Below are 15,733 nucleotides of genomic sequence, written 5' to 3'. Positions count from 1 at the left end.
TGTCTGGCTCAGTCAGAGGAGCATGTGACTCTTGGTCTCAGGGTCATAAGTTCAAGCCCCATGTTAGGTGTAAATATTACTTAAGTAAATACAACTTTAAGAAACAAAATAAAAAAAAGAATTTGACAAAAACGTAGGAAACAATATATATTCACATAATTTTCTAATTTGCAAGGCTTGTCCATTTGCATTATCTATTTATTATTATTATTTTTAATATACACATATTTTATTGGAGTTCAATTTGCCAACATGTAGTATAACACCCAAAGCTCATCCCGTCAAGTGCCCCCCTCAGTGCCCGTCACCCAGTCACTCCATCCCCCTGCCCACCTCCCCTTCCACTATCCCTTGTTTGTTTATCTAAATCCTCACAACAGCATGGTGGTAATATTCATCTCCCCACAGGTGAGGTAACTCGAGTCTGGAGAAGGTCAGTGACCTACTGAAAGTGGCAGGTGGCTTTAGGGGCATCTGGGCTCCTGAGTTCCATCAGGGTTTTCCACTGCATGTCCCACCAGCAATCAGAACAGGAATGGGGCGTGGGGCTGGGTCAGGAACTGCTGCAGAATGGCACCCAGATGCAGAGGCCACCCTTTTCCCAAACCATTACACTTAGTTGGTCACCACAGCCTCCTGGCAAGGAGGAAGGCTGTCCCTGGCCACTGCTGGTCAGAAGAAGGATATCAGTAAAGTTGCATGTGTTTTGGGCCTAGGTTGGTCAGTTGGTCAGAATCCAGAATCCAAATTCTGTGTTCCCCTCTGCTGTCCATCAAGAAGAGGACCTGAGGGGGCAGCCTGGGTGGCTCAGTGGTTTAGCGCCACCTTCAGCCCAGGGTGTGATCCTGGAGACCCCGGATGGAGTCCCACGTCAGGCTCCCTGCATGGAGCCTGCTTCTCCCTCTGCCTTGTGTCTCTGCCTCTCTCTCTGTGTCTTTTATGAATAAATAAAATCTTTTAAAAAAAAGAAAAGGAGCTGACTTCCTGTAGGCTGTCTGTCCCTCCAGCTGAGATCAGCTCTGAGTTGCCTCTGCTGTGTAACAGATGAGTCCTCTGCCTACGACACCTCACTTCCTCTAAAGCACAGCATTTGTTCAGTGTCCTCCAAATGTCTGATGCTTTATGAATATATCATCCTACTTAGTCATCCACATAGCTTGGCTATATGGGTATTGTCAGTTCTCCTTTTACTGGTGAGGAGATTGGGCATAGAGACCTAAAGAACATTCTCCAAATTCACTGAGCCAGTAGGGGAGAAGGAAAAGGGATCCTTGCTGTGTAGTGGTAGAAGATTTAGCAACATTGTCACCTGCAGTAATGAGGAAAGTAGGAAAAATACCCAATAAACTAGGTGGTATAGCTAAGATCTTGGGGGTGAAGTATTGAGGATGCTGCCTGGTTTCTTCTTGTGGCTGACTGGAGACTGTGAGAGCAGGGAGGTAAACTATAGGTAGGGCTATTCAACATGAAGGAGTGTGATCTTGATGGCTTTGAACATTCTCAGTATCTCCAGACAGTGAATGATGCTAAAATTACATCCAGGACTCTCTCAGGAAAATATAGTCTAAAGATGAAACCAAGAGTGGCTGTGGAATTCCTTGTTGAGACCCCAGAAAGATGAAGGTAATGCTTTAGACAAGGCCCTCTAAGGAGCTTGAGGGTGTGTGCCTCACAGATTCTTTCAATGAAACTCAAGAGCTTCTAAAGAAGGTAAAAGACATTACCCCTCAGCTTCTCGGCAGAAGTCCAAGGTATGGAAGACACCTTATATTGAGGAGATTTGTGAGTGTGGCTTTTGTCTAACTGAGTGGATTTCAAGAAGATTCATAGGAGACCCACATATTTTTTTTAGAGAGTGATATTCACAAAACACTATCAGCTTGGACTGAAAGGAACAGAGTATAAAAATTTAAAAGGCCTTTGTATCCTTCCAATTGTAGTGGAAGGAAGAAGGTTGAGAAAATTATGAAGCTGTAAATACAGGCTGCCTTTCTTGGAAAGTAAAGAATACCTCAGAGGGCAGACCCAAGATCCCAGAGGGAGGGGCCAAGAGCCATGATGAATCATTCCCAGGTAGAAGTAGGGCAGCATCTGAATCAAGAAATTTCCAACATCTGTCCAGCTGAGCTCAAATTGTTCTATTAATCAGTGCTCTGTTCATTTCCCATCTACCCCTCTTTTGACCGGGGTTGTCTCTTGTGCTATTCCACGTCTGTACCACCATTGAATGTTGGGTTTGTGTCTGACACATAACTTCTGTCTTCTGGCCACAGGTCTTCATATGGAGAACTGCATGCAAAGTACTATATGTAAGGGACTGCACCCAAGGAGCCTCACCCATACCTAGGCCTGATTTAAACAACAATCTTCTGGACCTGATGCTAATGCCATAATTGGGTGAGACTTGCGAAGACTTTTGGAGGGGATATATGTATCTTTTTTCTCTCCATTTATTTATCTTTTGTTTTTACTTTTTGACTCCCTTTACTCAGGAATGTGTTTTGGATGAGTGTATCTTGAATATGGGAGAAATGTCAATATTTTGTGGCCAGAGGAGGTACTGCGGTGGTTCTGTGTCTCTTCCTTCAAGAGATGGAGCCCAATCCCTCTCCCTTTGAATGTGGGCTGGCCTCAGCGACCAGTTTCTAATGAAGTGTGTGTGACTTCAGAGACTAGATTATGAAAGGCACTGTGACTTCTTCCTTGGAGTTTCTCTTAGATTGGTTACTCTGGGGAAGTAGGCTCCCACATCATGAAGCAAGGCCCACATAATGAGAAACTGAGACCTTGACCATGTGGGTGAGCCATCCTGGAAGTGGTCCAGTTGCTGTCAAGCCTTCCATTGACTCCAGCTCTTGCTCACATGCCATCTGCAACTGTGTGAGAGATACTGAATCATGAACACCAGTTAAGATATTCCCAAATTTCTGATTCCCACCCCCTCCGACCTATCTTTGAGATAATAAACACATCATTTGTTGTTTTATGCTACTAAGTTTTTGAGTAACTTACTACATAGCATCAAATGAGTTGAGAGAGAAATGACAAGATTTTTGTTGTTGCTGTAAGCCAAGGGAAAAAAGCAGTTCAAGAAGGGAGGAGTGGTGAGTCACATCCAATGCTGCTCATCTTTCCAATATGATGAGTTTTGAGGATTGACCTATGGATTCAGCAATGTGGAAGTCCCTGGAGACTGTGGCAAGATGTTTCAGGGTGTGGCACACACAAGGCCGACTGGAGTGAGTTCAAGAGACAACAAAAAAGAGATATATTGGGGGATGAGAGTGTATCTACTCCTTTTACGAGTTTTGTCATAAAGGGCAATAGAATGTGGAGCAGTAGGTGGAGGTGCTTTGGGGTCAAGAGAGAGTTTTTAATACGTCATAGCCCATTTATATTCTGATTGTCATGACACATGAGAGAGGGACAAACTTCTGGAGCAATTTTCTTGTGTAGACAAGAGACGATGGGATGGGTACTATATGGAGAGGTTGGCTTGTGATGGGAATAGGGGGAAGACAGTGAACTTGGGGTATAGGAGAGGGATGATTGACTGGTGCAGTTGGACCAAACAGGACTCCTTGTTTTCAGTGAGTTCGGATACAAGGGCATCAGCTGAGGGTGAGGAGAGGGCACTGGAGTTTGAGGGGCCAGAGGGTGCTGTGAACTAGCAGTCTAGAAAGGAGACCATGTGTGTACAGAGAGATACTTTGCATGATAGGTTGCTTTTCTCCAGTTATGTCCAGCTTTAGGGCAGGATGCAGGGTGGAGCAGTGGAAAGCTGGATACAACCAGGGCTGGAGTTGTGCCAGGGGAGTTCAGTGAAAGCAGAGGGGGGAAAAGAAACTGAAACTATTGCCAAAGAGTGATTGTAAGGATGGGCCACGGGGTCAAAGGGAAAGGAAAGCATGAGTGAAGTAAGGGAGAGGGACAAGATGGCATAACTAGTGGATCAGGGATCCCAGTGGTGTTGAAGAGTCACAGTGATCAGGTCAGTTTCCTTGAGCTAGAGAGACAGGTGGTGGCTGGAAGGGGGGTGCTCAGAGTTGAGACCAAGGAGGGAGCCACTATTCCTGTTGACCATCTGAATGGTGGCTGAGGCAGGGGAGGGGATGAGATCACTGCAGGAGAGGACGTAAGGAACTGGGAGGTCAGGGATTTGGAAGGATCATCTATGAGTCCAAGTAGGCCACAGCCCTTCAAGGATTATGACAGGAGCCATGGGAGTAATAGTGAGCCAGGGGTAAAGGCCAATGAGAAGAAAGAGGGAGACTCCAGATTGTATAGGAGATGTGACAGTAATGGGGTCTATGGTATTGTCCGATGGCAGAAAGTCAAATTGTGGGGCTGCTTTAGGGAGGATAAGAAGATAGGAAGTGGCACTGAGGAGCGAAGAGACACCACACCCATCTCAGGCATAGTGGTGAAGGAGAGCGAGATGCCACCCAACTACAGAGAGAACAGTGTTCTCAGAGGAGAGGCAGATTACCCCAAAAGCAGGAAGGTGCCATTCAGAGAAGCTGAACACATGAGGGCTCACATTTCAGAGGGCAGAGCGAAAAGATTTATAGATTTGGGAAAAGGTGGGAAATGGGGCTCATTTGATGAATTCACAAGGTTTTATTACGACACGATCCTGGGTGATGTGGGAGGACTGGGGAGCCTGGGGTCTTGTGACTGGGAGGGGCAGAAAGAAAGTAAGGAAGCTGCAGGTCTGAGGTCCCAGCATTGGCTGTGGGGGGTGGGGTGGAGAAGGGACCAGGAGTCTTTACAGGAGCAAGTGGAGATCTGGGGTCTCGCTTATTCCTGCCCATGGTGTTGGGAGCTGGCAGGGCTGGTTTGATGGAAGATCTGAGTAACCCCCCTGCTCCTGCTAAGGAGATGTGGAAGCTGTGTGAGGGGGGTAACAATAAATGGATAAAAATTATAAAGATCCATCCTAAAGGATGAAGACAGAGCTCTGTAAACGTCTTAAAGCTAGGTAACAACTGGATGACTTTGATGGACCAGAGAAAGGTGGGGGTGGGAGAAATAAAAAGCCAGTCAGTCATTTTTTACCTTAAAATCCCAGAGAACCTTAGAAATTGGAGGCGTGGGTAGCTCCCGGCGCAGACTACAAGTGGGGGGCTGGGTTTGAGAAGCAGTCTGGCTCCTAGCTTCTCTGCCTCTCATGAGATACAGCAAGCGGGTCAGCTGCCCACATCCTTTCTCCTTTTACTCTTCATGCCCTGCAGACAACCTGCAGGTTAGTCTCCGACAAGGGTGAGTCACAGAGATGTCCACTTAGGGCACCAGGCTTAGGGCACCAGGTGCCACAGAGAGGGAAAGTGTATTCCACCTGGGGCCCCAGGGGGCGAAAACAGATGGTGGGCAGAGAGGCCCCTGTGCTTCGCTAAGGTTGGTGCCTGGAACCATCCCCCAAAGACAATGAAAAGAGCCTTTTTGGAGAAACTGAGCTTTCAAAGAGAAGAGAATATGCAGCCATGCTTGTCTTAGTCCACTTGGGCTGCTATAACAAAAATACCATAGACTTGATATGCAACATGTATTTCTTATAGTTCTGGAGTCCAGGAAGTCCAAGGCCAAGTTGCTGGCAGATTCTGTGTCTGGGTGAACCTTCTTGGTTCATATAGGGGTGTCTACTTGCTGTGTCCTCACAAGGTAGAAAGAGCCAGAGAACTCTCTGGGGCTGTTTTATAAAGATACCAATCCCAGTAGTGAGGGTTTCTCCATCATAAGCTAGTCACCTCCAAGGCTCCCCTACAAATACCATCATCTGGTGGGGGCGCAGTTAGGATTTCAACATAGAAATGGAGGGGCAGGGGCATAAAAGTCTGTAACAATGAGACTTGCCAAATCAATGCAGTCCATAAATCTCTATAACACACAGTGAGCATCCAAGCTTTTAACTACTGACGGGCTGCCAAGAAGCAGCAGAGGTTTCCAGAAAGTTCTGAGAAACGACAGAGGTTAGTGAAAGAAGACAGAAGATATAAAAAGGTATCTGGAGGAAACAAAATACACAAGGCTTACAAAAAACCCTCAAAAGTTAAAACTTTAATATTTCCCAAGGAAAAAAAGGCACCCCCCCCAAGAAACATGCATGCTATAAAGGAATATTCAGAGAACAAATGGACCATTTTAGAAATTTTAAGATGTGATAGCATAAATAATAAATCTTCGAAAACAAGAACTGGAATGTAACTTTGAGGAACTTTCCCAGAAAGTAGGAATAAAGACAACTAGATGAGAGACAGGAGAGAAGAGAAAGAGGCTCAGTCTGGAAAGTCTGACATTGAGAGAGTGTCAGAGAGACAAGAGACCTGCAAGGGGCAGTGCCTGGGGTCAGACCAGGGTGGTCTTGGTTGTAAAGCCCAGCTTGTGACGGGAAAAGCCACTCCTCTCCAGAGCCTGCAGCCATCATGGTGGCAGTAAGGGCAGCACAGGGGGTGCACAGTGACATGGTGACAAAGGGGTGGCTAAACTTGGCAGAGCAGTAATGACATTGGACTCCCCCCTGCCCTGCCATGTGTAAAAATGCCCAGAGGTGTTGTTGAGAAGGGAGGATAAAGGAGAACAATCCGGGAGGTGGGGACCAAAGGCAGGATGCTGGTTAGGTGATTGGCAGACTGGCCTGGGTACAAGTGCCAGGTGGTGGGGATTTGCAAAGAGGGAGGAAGAGGCAGAAACGACAGAGAAGAACAGAACAGAGTCTGGCAGAGCATGGCTGAACAAATGAGGGATAAGGAGAGAAATATTGGGGGTCATTGGGGTCTTGGCTACAGATGGGAGGGAGAGAGGGCAGGGGAGAAGAGGGTGAGAAGGATGGAAGCAGAGGGATATGTATTAAAAAGAAATGAAAAAAAAAAAGAAGCTGAGGGATGAGGAGGAGGGCTAGTGGAGGAGGCGGTGGAGAGAGGAGTCACAGTGGCCCACAATGCTGGCTCAGGTGGGGGACAGCTGCTGCGCCGGCCTTCGGCTCCTTGGCCTGGATGCCAACTGCGTGTGAGCAACCAGTGGGCCTGACCTTGGGAGGAGAACAGGCTGGGAAATCCTCAGCACTGGAGTGAGGGGTATAGTCAAGGGCGTTGGGTCAAGTTCTGGGGGATGTATGCCTTTTCTTTGCAGAGAGCATGGGGTTCAGAGGCCAGGGAGGAGCTCTTCGGGGGCCTGGGGGAGACTGGCCATCCTTCTTGGACCCCAAGGCCTGGTGTCTGGGCTGAGCTGGGCGCATCAGAGACCTCCCTCTGTGTTGTACGTGTGGACTCCTTGAGGCTCTGAGATGGGGGTGAGGGGGGAGAAATACAGGAAGTGACTCAAATCCACTCTTTGACCCTATTGCCCTATCCCCACAACCCGTCCTTCCTCTGCTTGCTTGGTCCCTGTCCCAGGATCCTCTTGTCTCGCCCTGTTCCGGCACCTTTCCCCCAGCTCCACCCACCTTCCCCCTAGTGCATTCCCTCCTCCCCAGGGTGTGCCTCTCCCTTCTGTGCACACCCTCTCTCCCTCACCACTTGGAAAGGGGCTGTGCCCTGGGATGGTGACTCTGGGTAGGCCTTCTGGAAGGGCAGGTGGTGGGAGGGACTTTGTGGTTGTACAGGTCAGTGGTACGGGAGGAGGGATGAATCAGTGGGAGAGAGGCAGGGTAAGGGAAGGAGGAGAAGAAGAGGCAAGGAGAAAACAGACGGAAAAATGTGGACAAGACATCTAAGTTTGAAGAAGACAAAGGTGAGCCTTATAGTGAGCATGCACAATGGATGGACCGGTGAGGGGCTCCTGTGGACAGCTCTGTTGGGTATAATTTGTCCTGCCTCTGTGTTTACTGGCTGATTCCTTGTCTGACTCTCTGTCCAGGGACAGAAGCTGTTCCCTGCCCCATTTTCCCCTAAGCCCAACCCAAACCCACTCACCGGACAAGCAGGGCCGATAGCACCAGGCTCTTGGCCACAAGGAAGGCACAGAGCACGGGCACCAGAGCGCTGGGGGCTGCAGAGTGGAGGGTGGAGTTTTGTGGCCTGGACAACAGCAGACAAAAAGGGGAGGAGGGGTTGGGGTGACAGCTGTCACCTGTGGGCCCCTGAGCCAGGGCTGTCGGGGTGAGGTCCCACCCTGAACTCACTGTGAAGGGGTGATGGTGGCAGAGGAAGCTGTGGTGGGGAAAGAGCTCTGGGTCTGTGATGAGACCAGTTCACTGGAAGTCTGGGTGGCCTGCATGGAGGTAGGAGCTGTCAGGGAAAGAGAAAGAACCCTAGTTAACTGGTGGGACGGCACTTCTGTTGTAGCTGGCAGGAAAGCTGGAGCAGGGACTTGGGCTGGACCGGGGGCAGAAGCCCATTCAACCCCAGGGGAAAAATACAATTTGTGAGGGTGGGACTAGGTTGTGAAGTCCTGTGGCTGAAGAAGAGACAGACCCGCAGCTCAGGTTCCATCCAGTTCTTTGGAGGTGTTCCTGGGTCCAGGAAGAACACTGGAAGAGGAGTCAGGAGGCCTGGGCTTCCCTCCAAGCATTTCTACATGTCTGGGAGGGCACTGTCTACCTCTCAGGCTCCCCGAGTGTAGAAACAGTCACTGTCTTTAAGTGGCTCTCGTCTCTGGCATCTGTTCTCTTTCTCATACTTCTGGGGCTGTTAGGGGAAGGGGGGCCCTCGTGGGGAATTTTAAGGCTGCTTCTTCCAACTCGGTCCTTCCTGGTTATGCAGCAGAACCCTAGGTCCCTCTGCAGGCCCCACTGCCTCAATGGCCTGGGTAAATACCTTTTAGGGTACCCCCTTCTTGATTTTGAAACGTTGTGAGCTACCTGTTCCCCATCCCCACTGCCCTGCCTTCCCAGAAAGACCCCACACCTACAAATGCTACGAGCTCTTGATGGAAGCTGGAGGAAGGTCATCTCTGGAAGGGTGATGGGGGTTATTAAGGAGAAAGAGGAAACAGTGACTACTGGGGCTGGGTGAGGCCCAGGAGGGAAACAGAAGGAGGGTCAGCCCCAACGTTGTGACAGGACCCAGGGACTCTCAGTGTTCTCAGCTAGGTCTGCACACCCACCCAAGGTCCATGAGGGGAGCAGTCCCCCCCAAGCTGAGGGAAAGAGAGGAAGAGGCATGCAGGAGTGGGTACCTGATGCTGAGACACCCCATGACCGGGAACTTCCCTGGAGAGAATCCTGGGCCAATGGACATATGGACATGACCCTGTCCCACAAAGGCACTCTCTCTGAGGCTGCCCGGAATGATGACCAGGAGCGACCCATACACCCAACCTGGAAGAGGTTGTCAGGACACTCAAGGAAAATTCTAGTCCTGAGCTACAGTGTGTGTGATCTATGGGCTGATGCTGGTCCACAAATTATTTATAGCATGCCTGCACAAGGTAAATATAGAAATCGGGAGTAAGGATCTTAACATTTGTACATCACTTTGCTATTACCTCAAGGTCCAAGCATGTGATTTGTAAACTGATCTGGTTGACACAGGATACAGACCAGTTTGGGTGTTGTTAAACTGTCACGGAGGGCTCCATATGGCACAAGCTGCATGAAAGCATCAGAACGGGACCACGATACCTGGAGATTAGTTGGTCGACTATAACCCAAAGGTGTATAAACACTTGAAAAGAATCATTTACATAATTGGTAAAAATTTCAATCTATCTTTTAAAAAAAGTAGAGTTTGACATGATTGGCTAATGTAGAGTAGTGATTAGCTCATTCAAGTACTAATTATCAGCGAAACAAAAGTCACTGAGGTTTTTTGTTGGGAAAAGCCATCTCTTTTCTGAACGTAGCGGTAGTAATAAACCAAACGGCGATAGTGGAATGGATTTCAAAGATACTTTCCCTCCTGAAGTTATTAAGGGTTTACATTGGTTTTATTCGAAAATGTAATCCTTCACTGTGGTAGGCAGAACAATGTCCCTGTCCCTGTTACAGGAACCTAATATGGCCAAAGGGACTTTTAGAGGGGATTAAGGTTAAAGATCTTGAGGGGGAGAGATATTCCAGGTGGGTCCAATCTAATGATTAGTATTTAAAAGTAGAGAATGAGGGTGCCTGAGTCGCTCAGTCAGTTTAGCATCTGCCTTCAGTTTAGATCACGATCCTGGGGTCCTGGGATCCAGCCTCATGTTGCACTCCCTGCTCAGTGGGGAGTCTGGTTCTCCCTCGGCTGCTCCCCCCACTTGTGCTCTCTCTCTCTATCAAATAAATAAAGTCTTAAAAAATAAAATAAAAGCAGAGAATGTTTCCTAGCTGTAATCAGAGAGAAATGCAGCTCAGAAAGGGCCTCTGGCTTTGAGGACATAGGAAGAGGACCACAAGCCAAGGAATGTGGCGGCCTCTAGAAGCTGGGAAAGCTGTTAGTACATAGACCACAAGAAAACAGGACTTTGGTCCTACAGCTACAAGGAATGAAATTCTGCACAAGACCTGAATGAGCAAGAAGTGGATTCTAACAGCCTTCAGAAAGGAGAACAACACCCTGCTGATGCCTTGATTTTAGCCCAGTGAGACCCATTCCAGACTTCTGATCTATAGAGCTGTAAAACTATAAATTTGCATGGCTTTAAGTCACTACATTTGTGGAGATTTTTTATGCCAGCAATGGGAAACTATGGCACTCATACATAGTATGAGTTTTATAGTTACAATTAATGGTGAAGTACTAAAACCCAGTGAGTTTGTTGTTGAGAGGTCCTGGCTAATGGAAAAATACATCATGAAAACAAGTGACATTTACACGTACAACACAAAACCATAAGTCCAAAATGAACTATTTTTTTTAAAAAAAGAGTATTGAATTACAAAGTTCTTAGAAGCAGTCAGTATTCACATACAAACTCTAGTGTTCTGTGGGCTTCTTGAAAAGTAACAGCTTTGTGTTCCTGAGACAGAATATCTATCTACAGTTGTCAAAACCTCCTTGAAAGATTATACAAGAGGTGTTTGCCCCCCTGTACTGAGTTAGTCCGGGGCAAAGAAGGGAGCTTAAATATCCCCTTCTATTGACACAGTAGCTCCAGGTAGTCAGGAACTGGCAAATGAGAAGGAAGACCAACTCCGTAACAAATCAAGCTAGCAAAGTATTTTTTTCACGGCAACTTGAGAAATGCACACATATTGCAAACATAGCTATTCCTTTCACTCTGTGTGCAATTTGAACAGGATGATAGGGAGGTATTCTTATGCCTCGTTTTGCTTCATTGTAAAAAAACGCAACTAACCCTGAACTGAACAGAATCACGCAGACCAGTGGTGTGGGGTCCCAGTTCCATGTAGGAATATGTTCTGATGGCTGTAGCTGCTCCTTCCAAGCCTTGCTATGAAGAGGTACCAGCTAGACTGCACCACGGACTTACCAAAATGATCAAAATTGTGGATTACATAAAGATGAATGTGTTGAATTTGAAATCATTCTCTTTATCGTGTGATAATGTGGAAACACTGCATGGTTGTTACTGCATGCCAGGTTACCATGATTACCCAGTGGGAGAGCTCCCTTGAGAATGTTTGATCTACAAAAAGGACTCTTAATGTTTGGCAAGATGGAAACCAAGTTATTACTAACTTTTTAAAGATGTGACTCACAGAGTCAGCCTTGTTTATATTACAGCCTTGAGGTTCTCCCATGCAAGGGAAGAGCACAACATATTTTTCAATGGCAAATAAAATCTAAGGGTGAAAACAAAAAAGGCTTAGAAGAAGTTTCCATAGGTTGCATGTTCTAATTTGGTAACAGTTATCAACAAAACAAGTGAGAATCTTAATATTGCATATCTGCAAAAGTACTTATAGAAAAACCTTAATACTTTGAAAGAATGTTATTTATGTTATGTTATTTCATTTTCTGCCAAAAGAAGATATGTGATCGGAATTTCATAGATTCAGAATCCATTTTTTCATCAAAAGATATTTTAAAATAAACTACCTTTATAAGATAAATTTTGGAACTAGATGAAGGATTAAGGATGCATTTTGAAAATACAGTATCACTCACTCCCTTTTGTAGAAATTAAACCTAAAAATATTGAGCTTGTGGAAATTGATTTAAAATTCCTTCTTGGATTTCTGTCAACATAACTGTGAGACCAGTTTTCTATTATAAGTGTTATTAAAACAAAGCATTAAAACAATTTTTAAGGTATTTTCTCTGAAGAGTTATGATGTCTTAATGCTATTCAGATTAGGTAAGTTAAGCAAGAAGAATGCTCACTTGTCACATTAAAATCCTTAAATGTGGATATACAGGGTGTTTTTTCAAAGTGTGGATGGCACTTAATATGGGAAATTGATACTTTACTTCTAAGTTTTGCTCAGTTATGACTGAGGCACTTTGGTGTTTCAGCTCTAATGGTAAGCAACTATATCCATCACCCACATGCATACTTGCAATGAACCAGAGTACTGTTTCTATAACTGAACTTTTTTCCTTATGTGTGTTCTGATTGTCTTTGTTGAAATGTAATTTTATGTCTGTAAAATTGAATAAGCATTTTGGGCTAGTACTTTGTTTTGTATTTTTCTCATTTTATTTTTCTAGTAGTTAATTTTTATTGTATTTTATTAAAAAAAGTCATTGATGGATTGGAGATGTTTTGAAAAGATCCTCCACCACTGTCCTAGTCTGCTTGGGCTGCTATAACAAAGTGCCACAGATGGGGTGGCTTAGAAACAACAAAAATTTATTTCCTATAATTCTCATGTGTCACAAAATACTATGTTTCTTCTACTTTTTCCCCACCATCTAAAAACCATCCTTGGCTCTCAGACTAGTCTGCTGATGACTGATCCAGGCCAGGAAGAATGGACAGACCAATATTCTATCAACATAGTGGGGGGTGGTTTGTGGCCAGTGGACAGACATTTACTGAGCACCTACTACATTCTAGGTACAGGTGCCTTCTCTAAAAATGCTGGGAAGTCTCGGGCTCCCCTGTGGCCAGGTCATAGGAGCTCAGGCTGGTCAGCATGCTCAAATGATCTGTTTGAGCACCTTTAGGAAGCTTGTAAATCATCAAGATGGACAGTGAATGCGGTGGGTGCATGTGTGTGCACCTGTTTCCAACAGCCTTCCCAGGAGGACTGGATGGGGGAAGGGTGGCCTGGCTTCCATGACTAGGAAACTTGGGAGGGAGCTAGGGGACCCCATGGGAAAGGGCTTACCTGGAGACACTGCCAGATAGAATCTTACGGACTTAGAGACAGAGTTGCTGGAAGCATGGTAGATTCTACACCAGTAGTATCCCGAGTCTTCCTCCTTCAGACCAATCATGGTGACGATGAAGAGGCCGGTGCTAGGGTTGTCCCAGATTGAGAATCGAGAGGCTTGAACCAGCTTTTGGGGACTGGAGCTGCTGACTAACCTGGTGCACTTGAATGGCGACACCTCCTTACACCAGCCCTTCCTTTGGTAGGGCCAGCCTTTGGGGGGGTACCGGCATGTCACTGAAAGTGTCTGCCCTGCCACTCGATGAAGATGCTGAGCCTCTGGTAGTGCCCATGAACCTGAAGAGAGGGCTGCAGGTCAGGGCCACACCAGGACCAGCTCCACCAGCAGTCATAGAGCATTTGCTCCATGTCCCACTGTCCCATAGTCCCTATAGCACACTCTCCTTTCCACCCCATGCTATTCCCTTCCTCCTTACCTGGGATCAGCAGTGGCAGCAGCAGCAGTGGCAGGAGCAAGGCTCTCCAGACCATCCAGTCCTTTCCCTGTGTGCTGGCAGCAGGGGACACAGGGGAAAGGGAACCGGGAGCTGGTCTGACTCTGCTCGGCTCTTCCAGCTTTCTAAGATGGACAAAATGGGAAAGGCCAAGGCTAGCCTGGGGAGTGAGAGACTTGGGGAGGGCTGGCCACGGGCAGAGGGAAGCGGGGACCTCCAGGGACAAGCGTGAGTCTGGATGTGGAGGCAACAGCCCTGCTTGGCGCATAGATCCTGGGTCTTCCCTTCTGCCTTGGGGGAGGAGCTGGGATGGCCAGGAGGAAGCTGTGGTCAAATAACGGGCTGCCCACCGGCCTTTCTCTCTGCACTGCCTCTTCTTTGCAGGACCCGGACTTTGCCCCCTGCTCCAGGGAAAGCCACGCTGAAGGGGAGTGTCAAGCTCAGGAGCACTTAGAGGTCTGAGCAAGAACTCCAAACCTCACTGCCCCTAGGAGTGGTCAGAAACCTCACGCTTAGTCCTGCTCGTAAGTCAGTGACGTGTTTCCACCCTGGGAGGTTTTATGGGTGCTGGAGGAGAGAAGAAAACAGGTGGAGTTTCAGTACCAGTACGAAAGTGTAGGGAGTGTTCCTCGCAAAGGTGGGGAGAGTGGGCCTGGTGGCAAAAAGTGGGTCAATGGGAGGGTGCGGTGGGTGGAGCACAGGAGCCTGGACCACCGATCACCTTTAAATCCTCAATCCTACCACCTGTGAGCACTAGCGCTCTAGTTGCATAACTGATACATAAACACATGCAGGACTCCAGCATCTATTTAGTGAATGTTAGCACTTTAAAAAAATGATGCGACTAACAAAGATATTTTATATGAAGCAAACAAACAAATGTTAGAAAGAATGAGAGAGAGAGAGAGAGAGAGAGAGAGAGAGAGAGAGAGAGAGAAGAGGACTCCTGGCCTTGGGCTAACATGTAATTCACATGTGGCCACCAAGGGCTCTGACAGGCTGGCCCCTGCCCCAGGGAGTTCTGCACAGAGCTCAAGATTGAAGAGGAGCTTTGAATCTATTTAGGGTATTGGTTGCAGGTCCCCTGTGGCCCCCCACCCCCCAGACTCCTGCTCCCCATTCCACCTGGGTGCAGAGCCCTGCTCCTTGCAGAGGCAATGAGCAGAGACTAGGGATAAGGGCAAAGGGACAGACAAGAAGAGGATGGGCACAGGAGGTCATGGGCTCTCTTGCCTAGGAACTAGGTGTATTCACATATGCGCCCTCCTAATGGATCCCACAGTAGGTTTGGGAGGGAGGTGTTCCTTTTTATTTTTTTCCCCTCCCACACGGGGGAACTGAGGCCCAGATCTGTTAGTGACCTACTCAAAGTCACACGGTAACATGAAGATGTAACCAGACCAGCTTCCTGACCTCTGATGAGGCCATTCTGCCAAAGCCTGGCCCACAGACAGGGCAGGAAACCAAACTACACTGGTTTGGTTGCTGCAGAGGCGAGCTCCTAGCAGTTTGTTTCCTGGCCTTGAGCCGGACTCTGTCTGTGTTTCCTCTCCGAACCTAATTACAGACAAAATGCAGGGGGTGGGGGGCACCCTTCTGAGGGAGAGGGAAGAGGCTCTGGTTCCGGCTGACATAGATGTGTGAGGGTGTGCAGCAAATGTTTCCCACGCTGATTTCCTCTTTGTCTGGTTGTTGCTGACCACTGGGAAGGGACACCTCCTCCCTGCAGCCCCGCAAGATCACTCTTGGCCCACATTCCACTATCTCTGTGTCCCTCCTGCTTGGAGTTGGCTCTGAGTTGTTCTCTGCTGAGTCAAAATGGGTCTGTGGTGCCCAGGGTACAGGAAGTTTTTGAGCAAACTCCTAAACCTCTAAAAGTCTGAGTTTCCTCCTTTCTTAAATAGATAATAATGGATCATTAATATGATTATTCTGGGAATAAATGAGTAAACCCTTCCAAACATTCACAGGAGTGCCTGTTACATGGTATCTCTTCAATGAATGTCTCTCATCGTTAAGAATCAACATCCACAAAATCATGTGTGCTTGACTTTTAATTATATATGTAGACATGGAATAG

The sequence above is a fragment of the Nyctereutes procyonoides genome, unplaced genomic scaffold (assembly GCF_905146905.1).
Source record: "Nyctereutes procyonoides isolate TBG_1078 unplaced genomic scaffold, NYPRO_anot_genome, whole genome shotgun sequence".
Classification (NCBI taxonomy): Eukaryota; Metazoa; Chordata; class Mammalia; order Carnivora; family Canidae; genus Nyctereutes; species Nyctereutes procyonoides.
The sequence above is the reverse complement of the archived record's forward strand: the minus strand, read 5'-3'. Positions refer to the sequence as shown.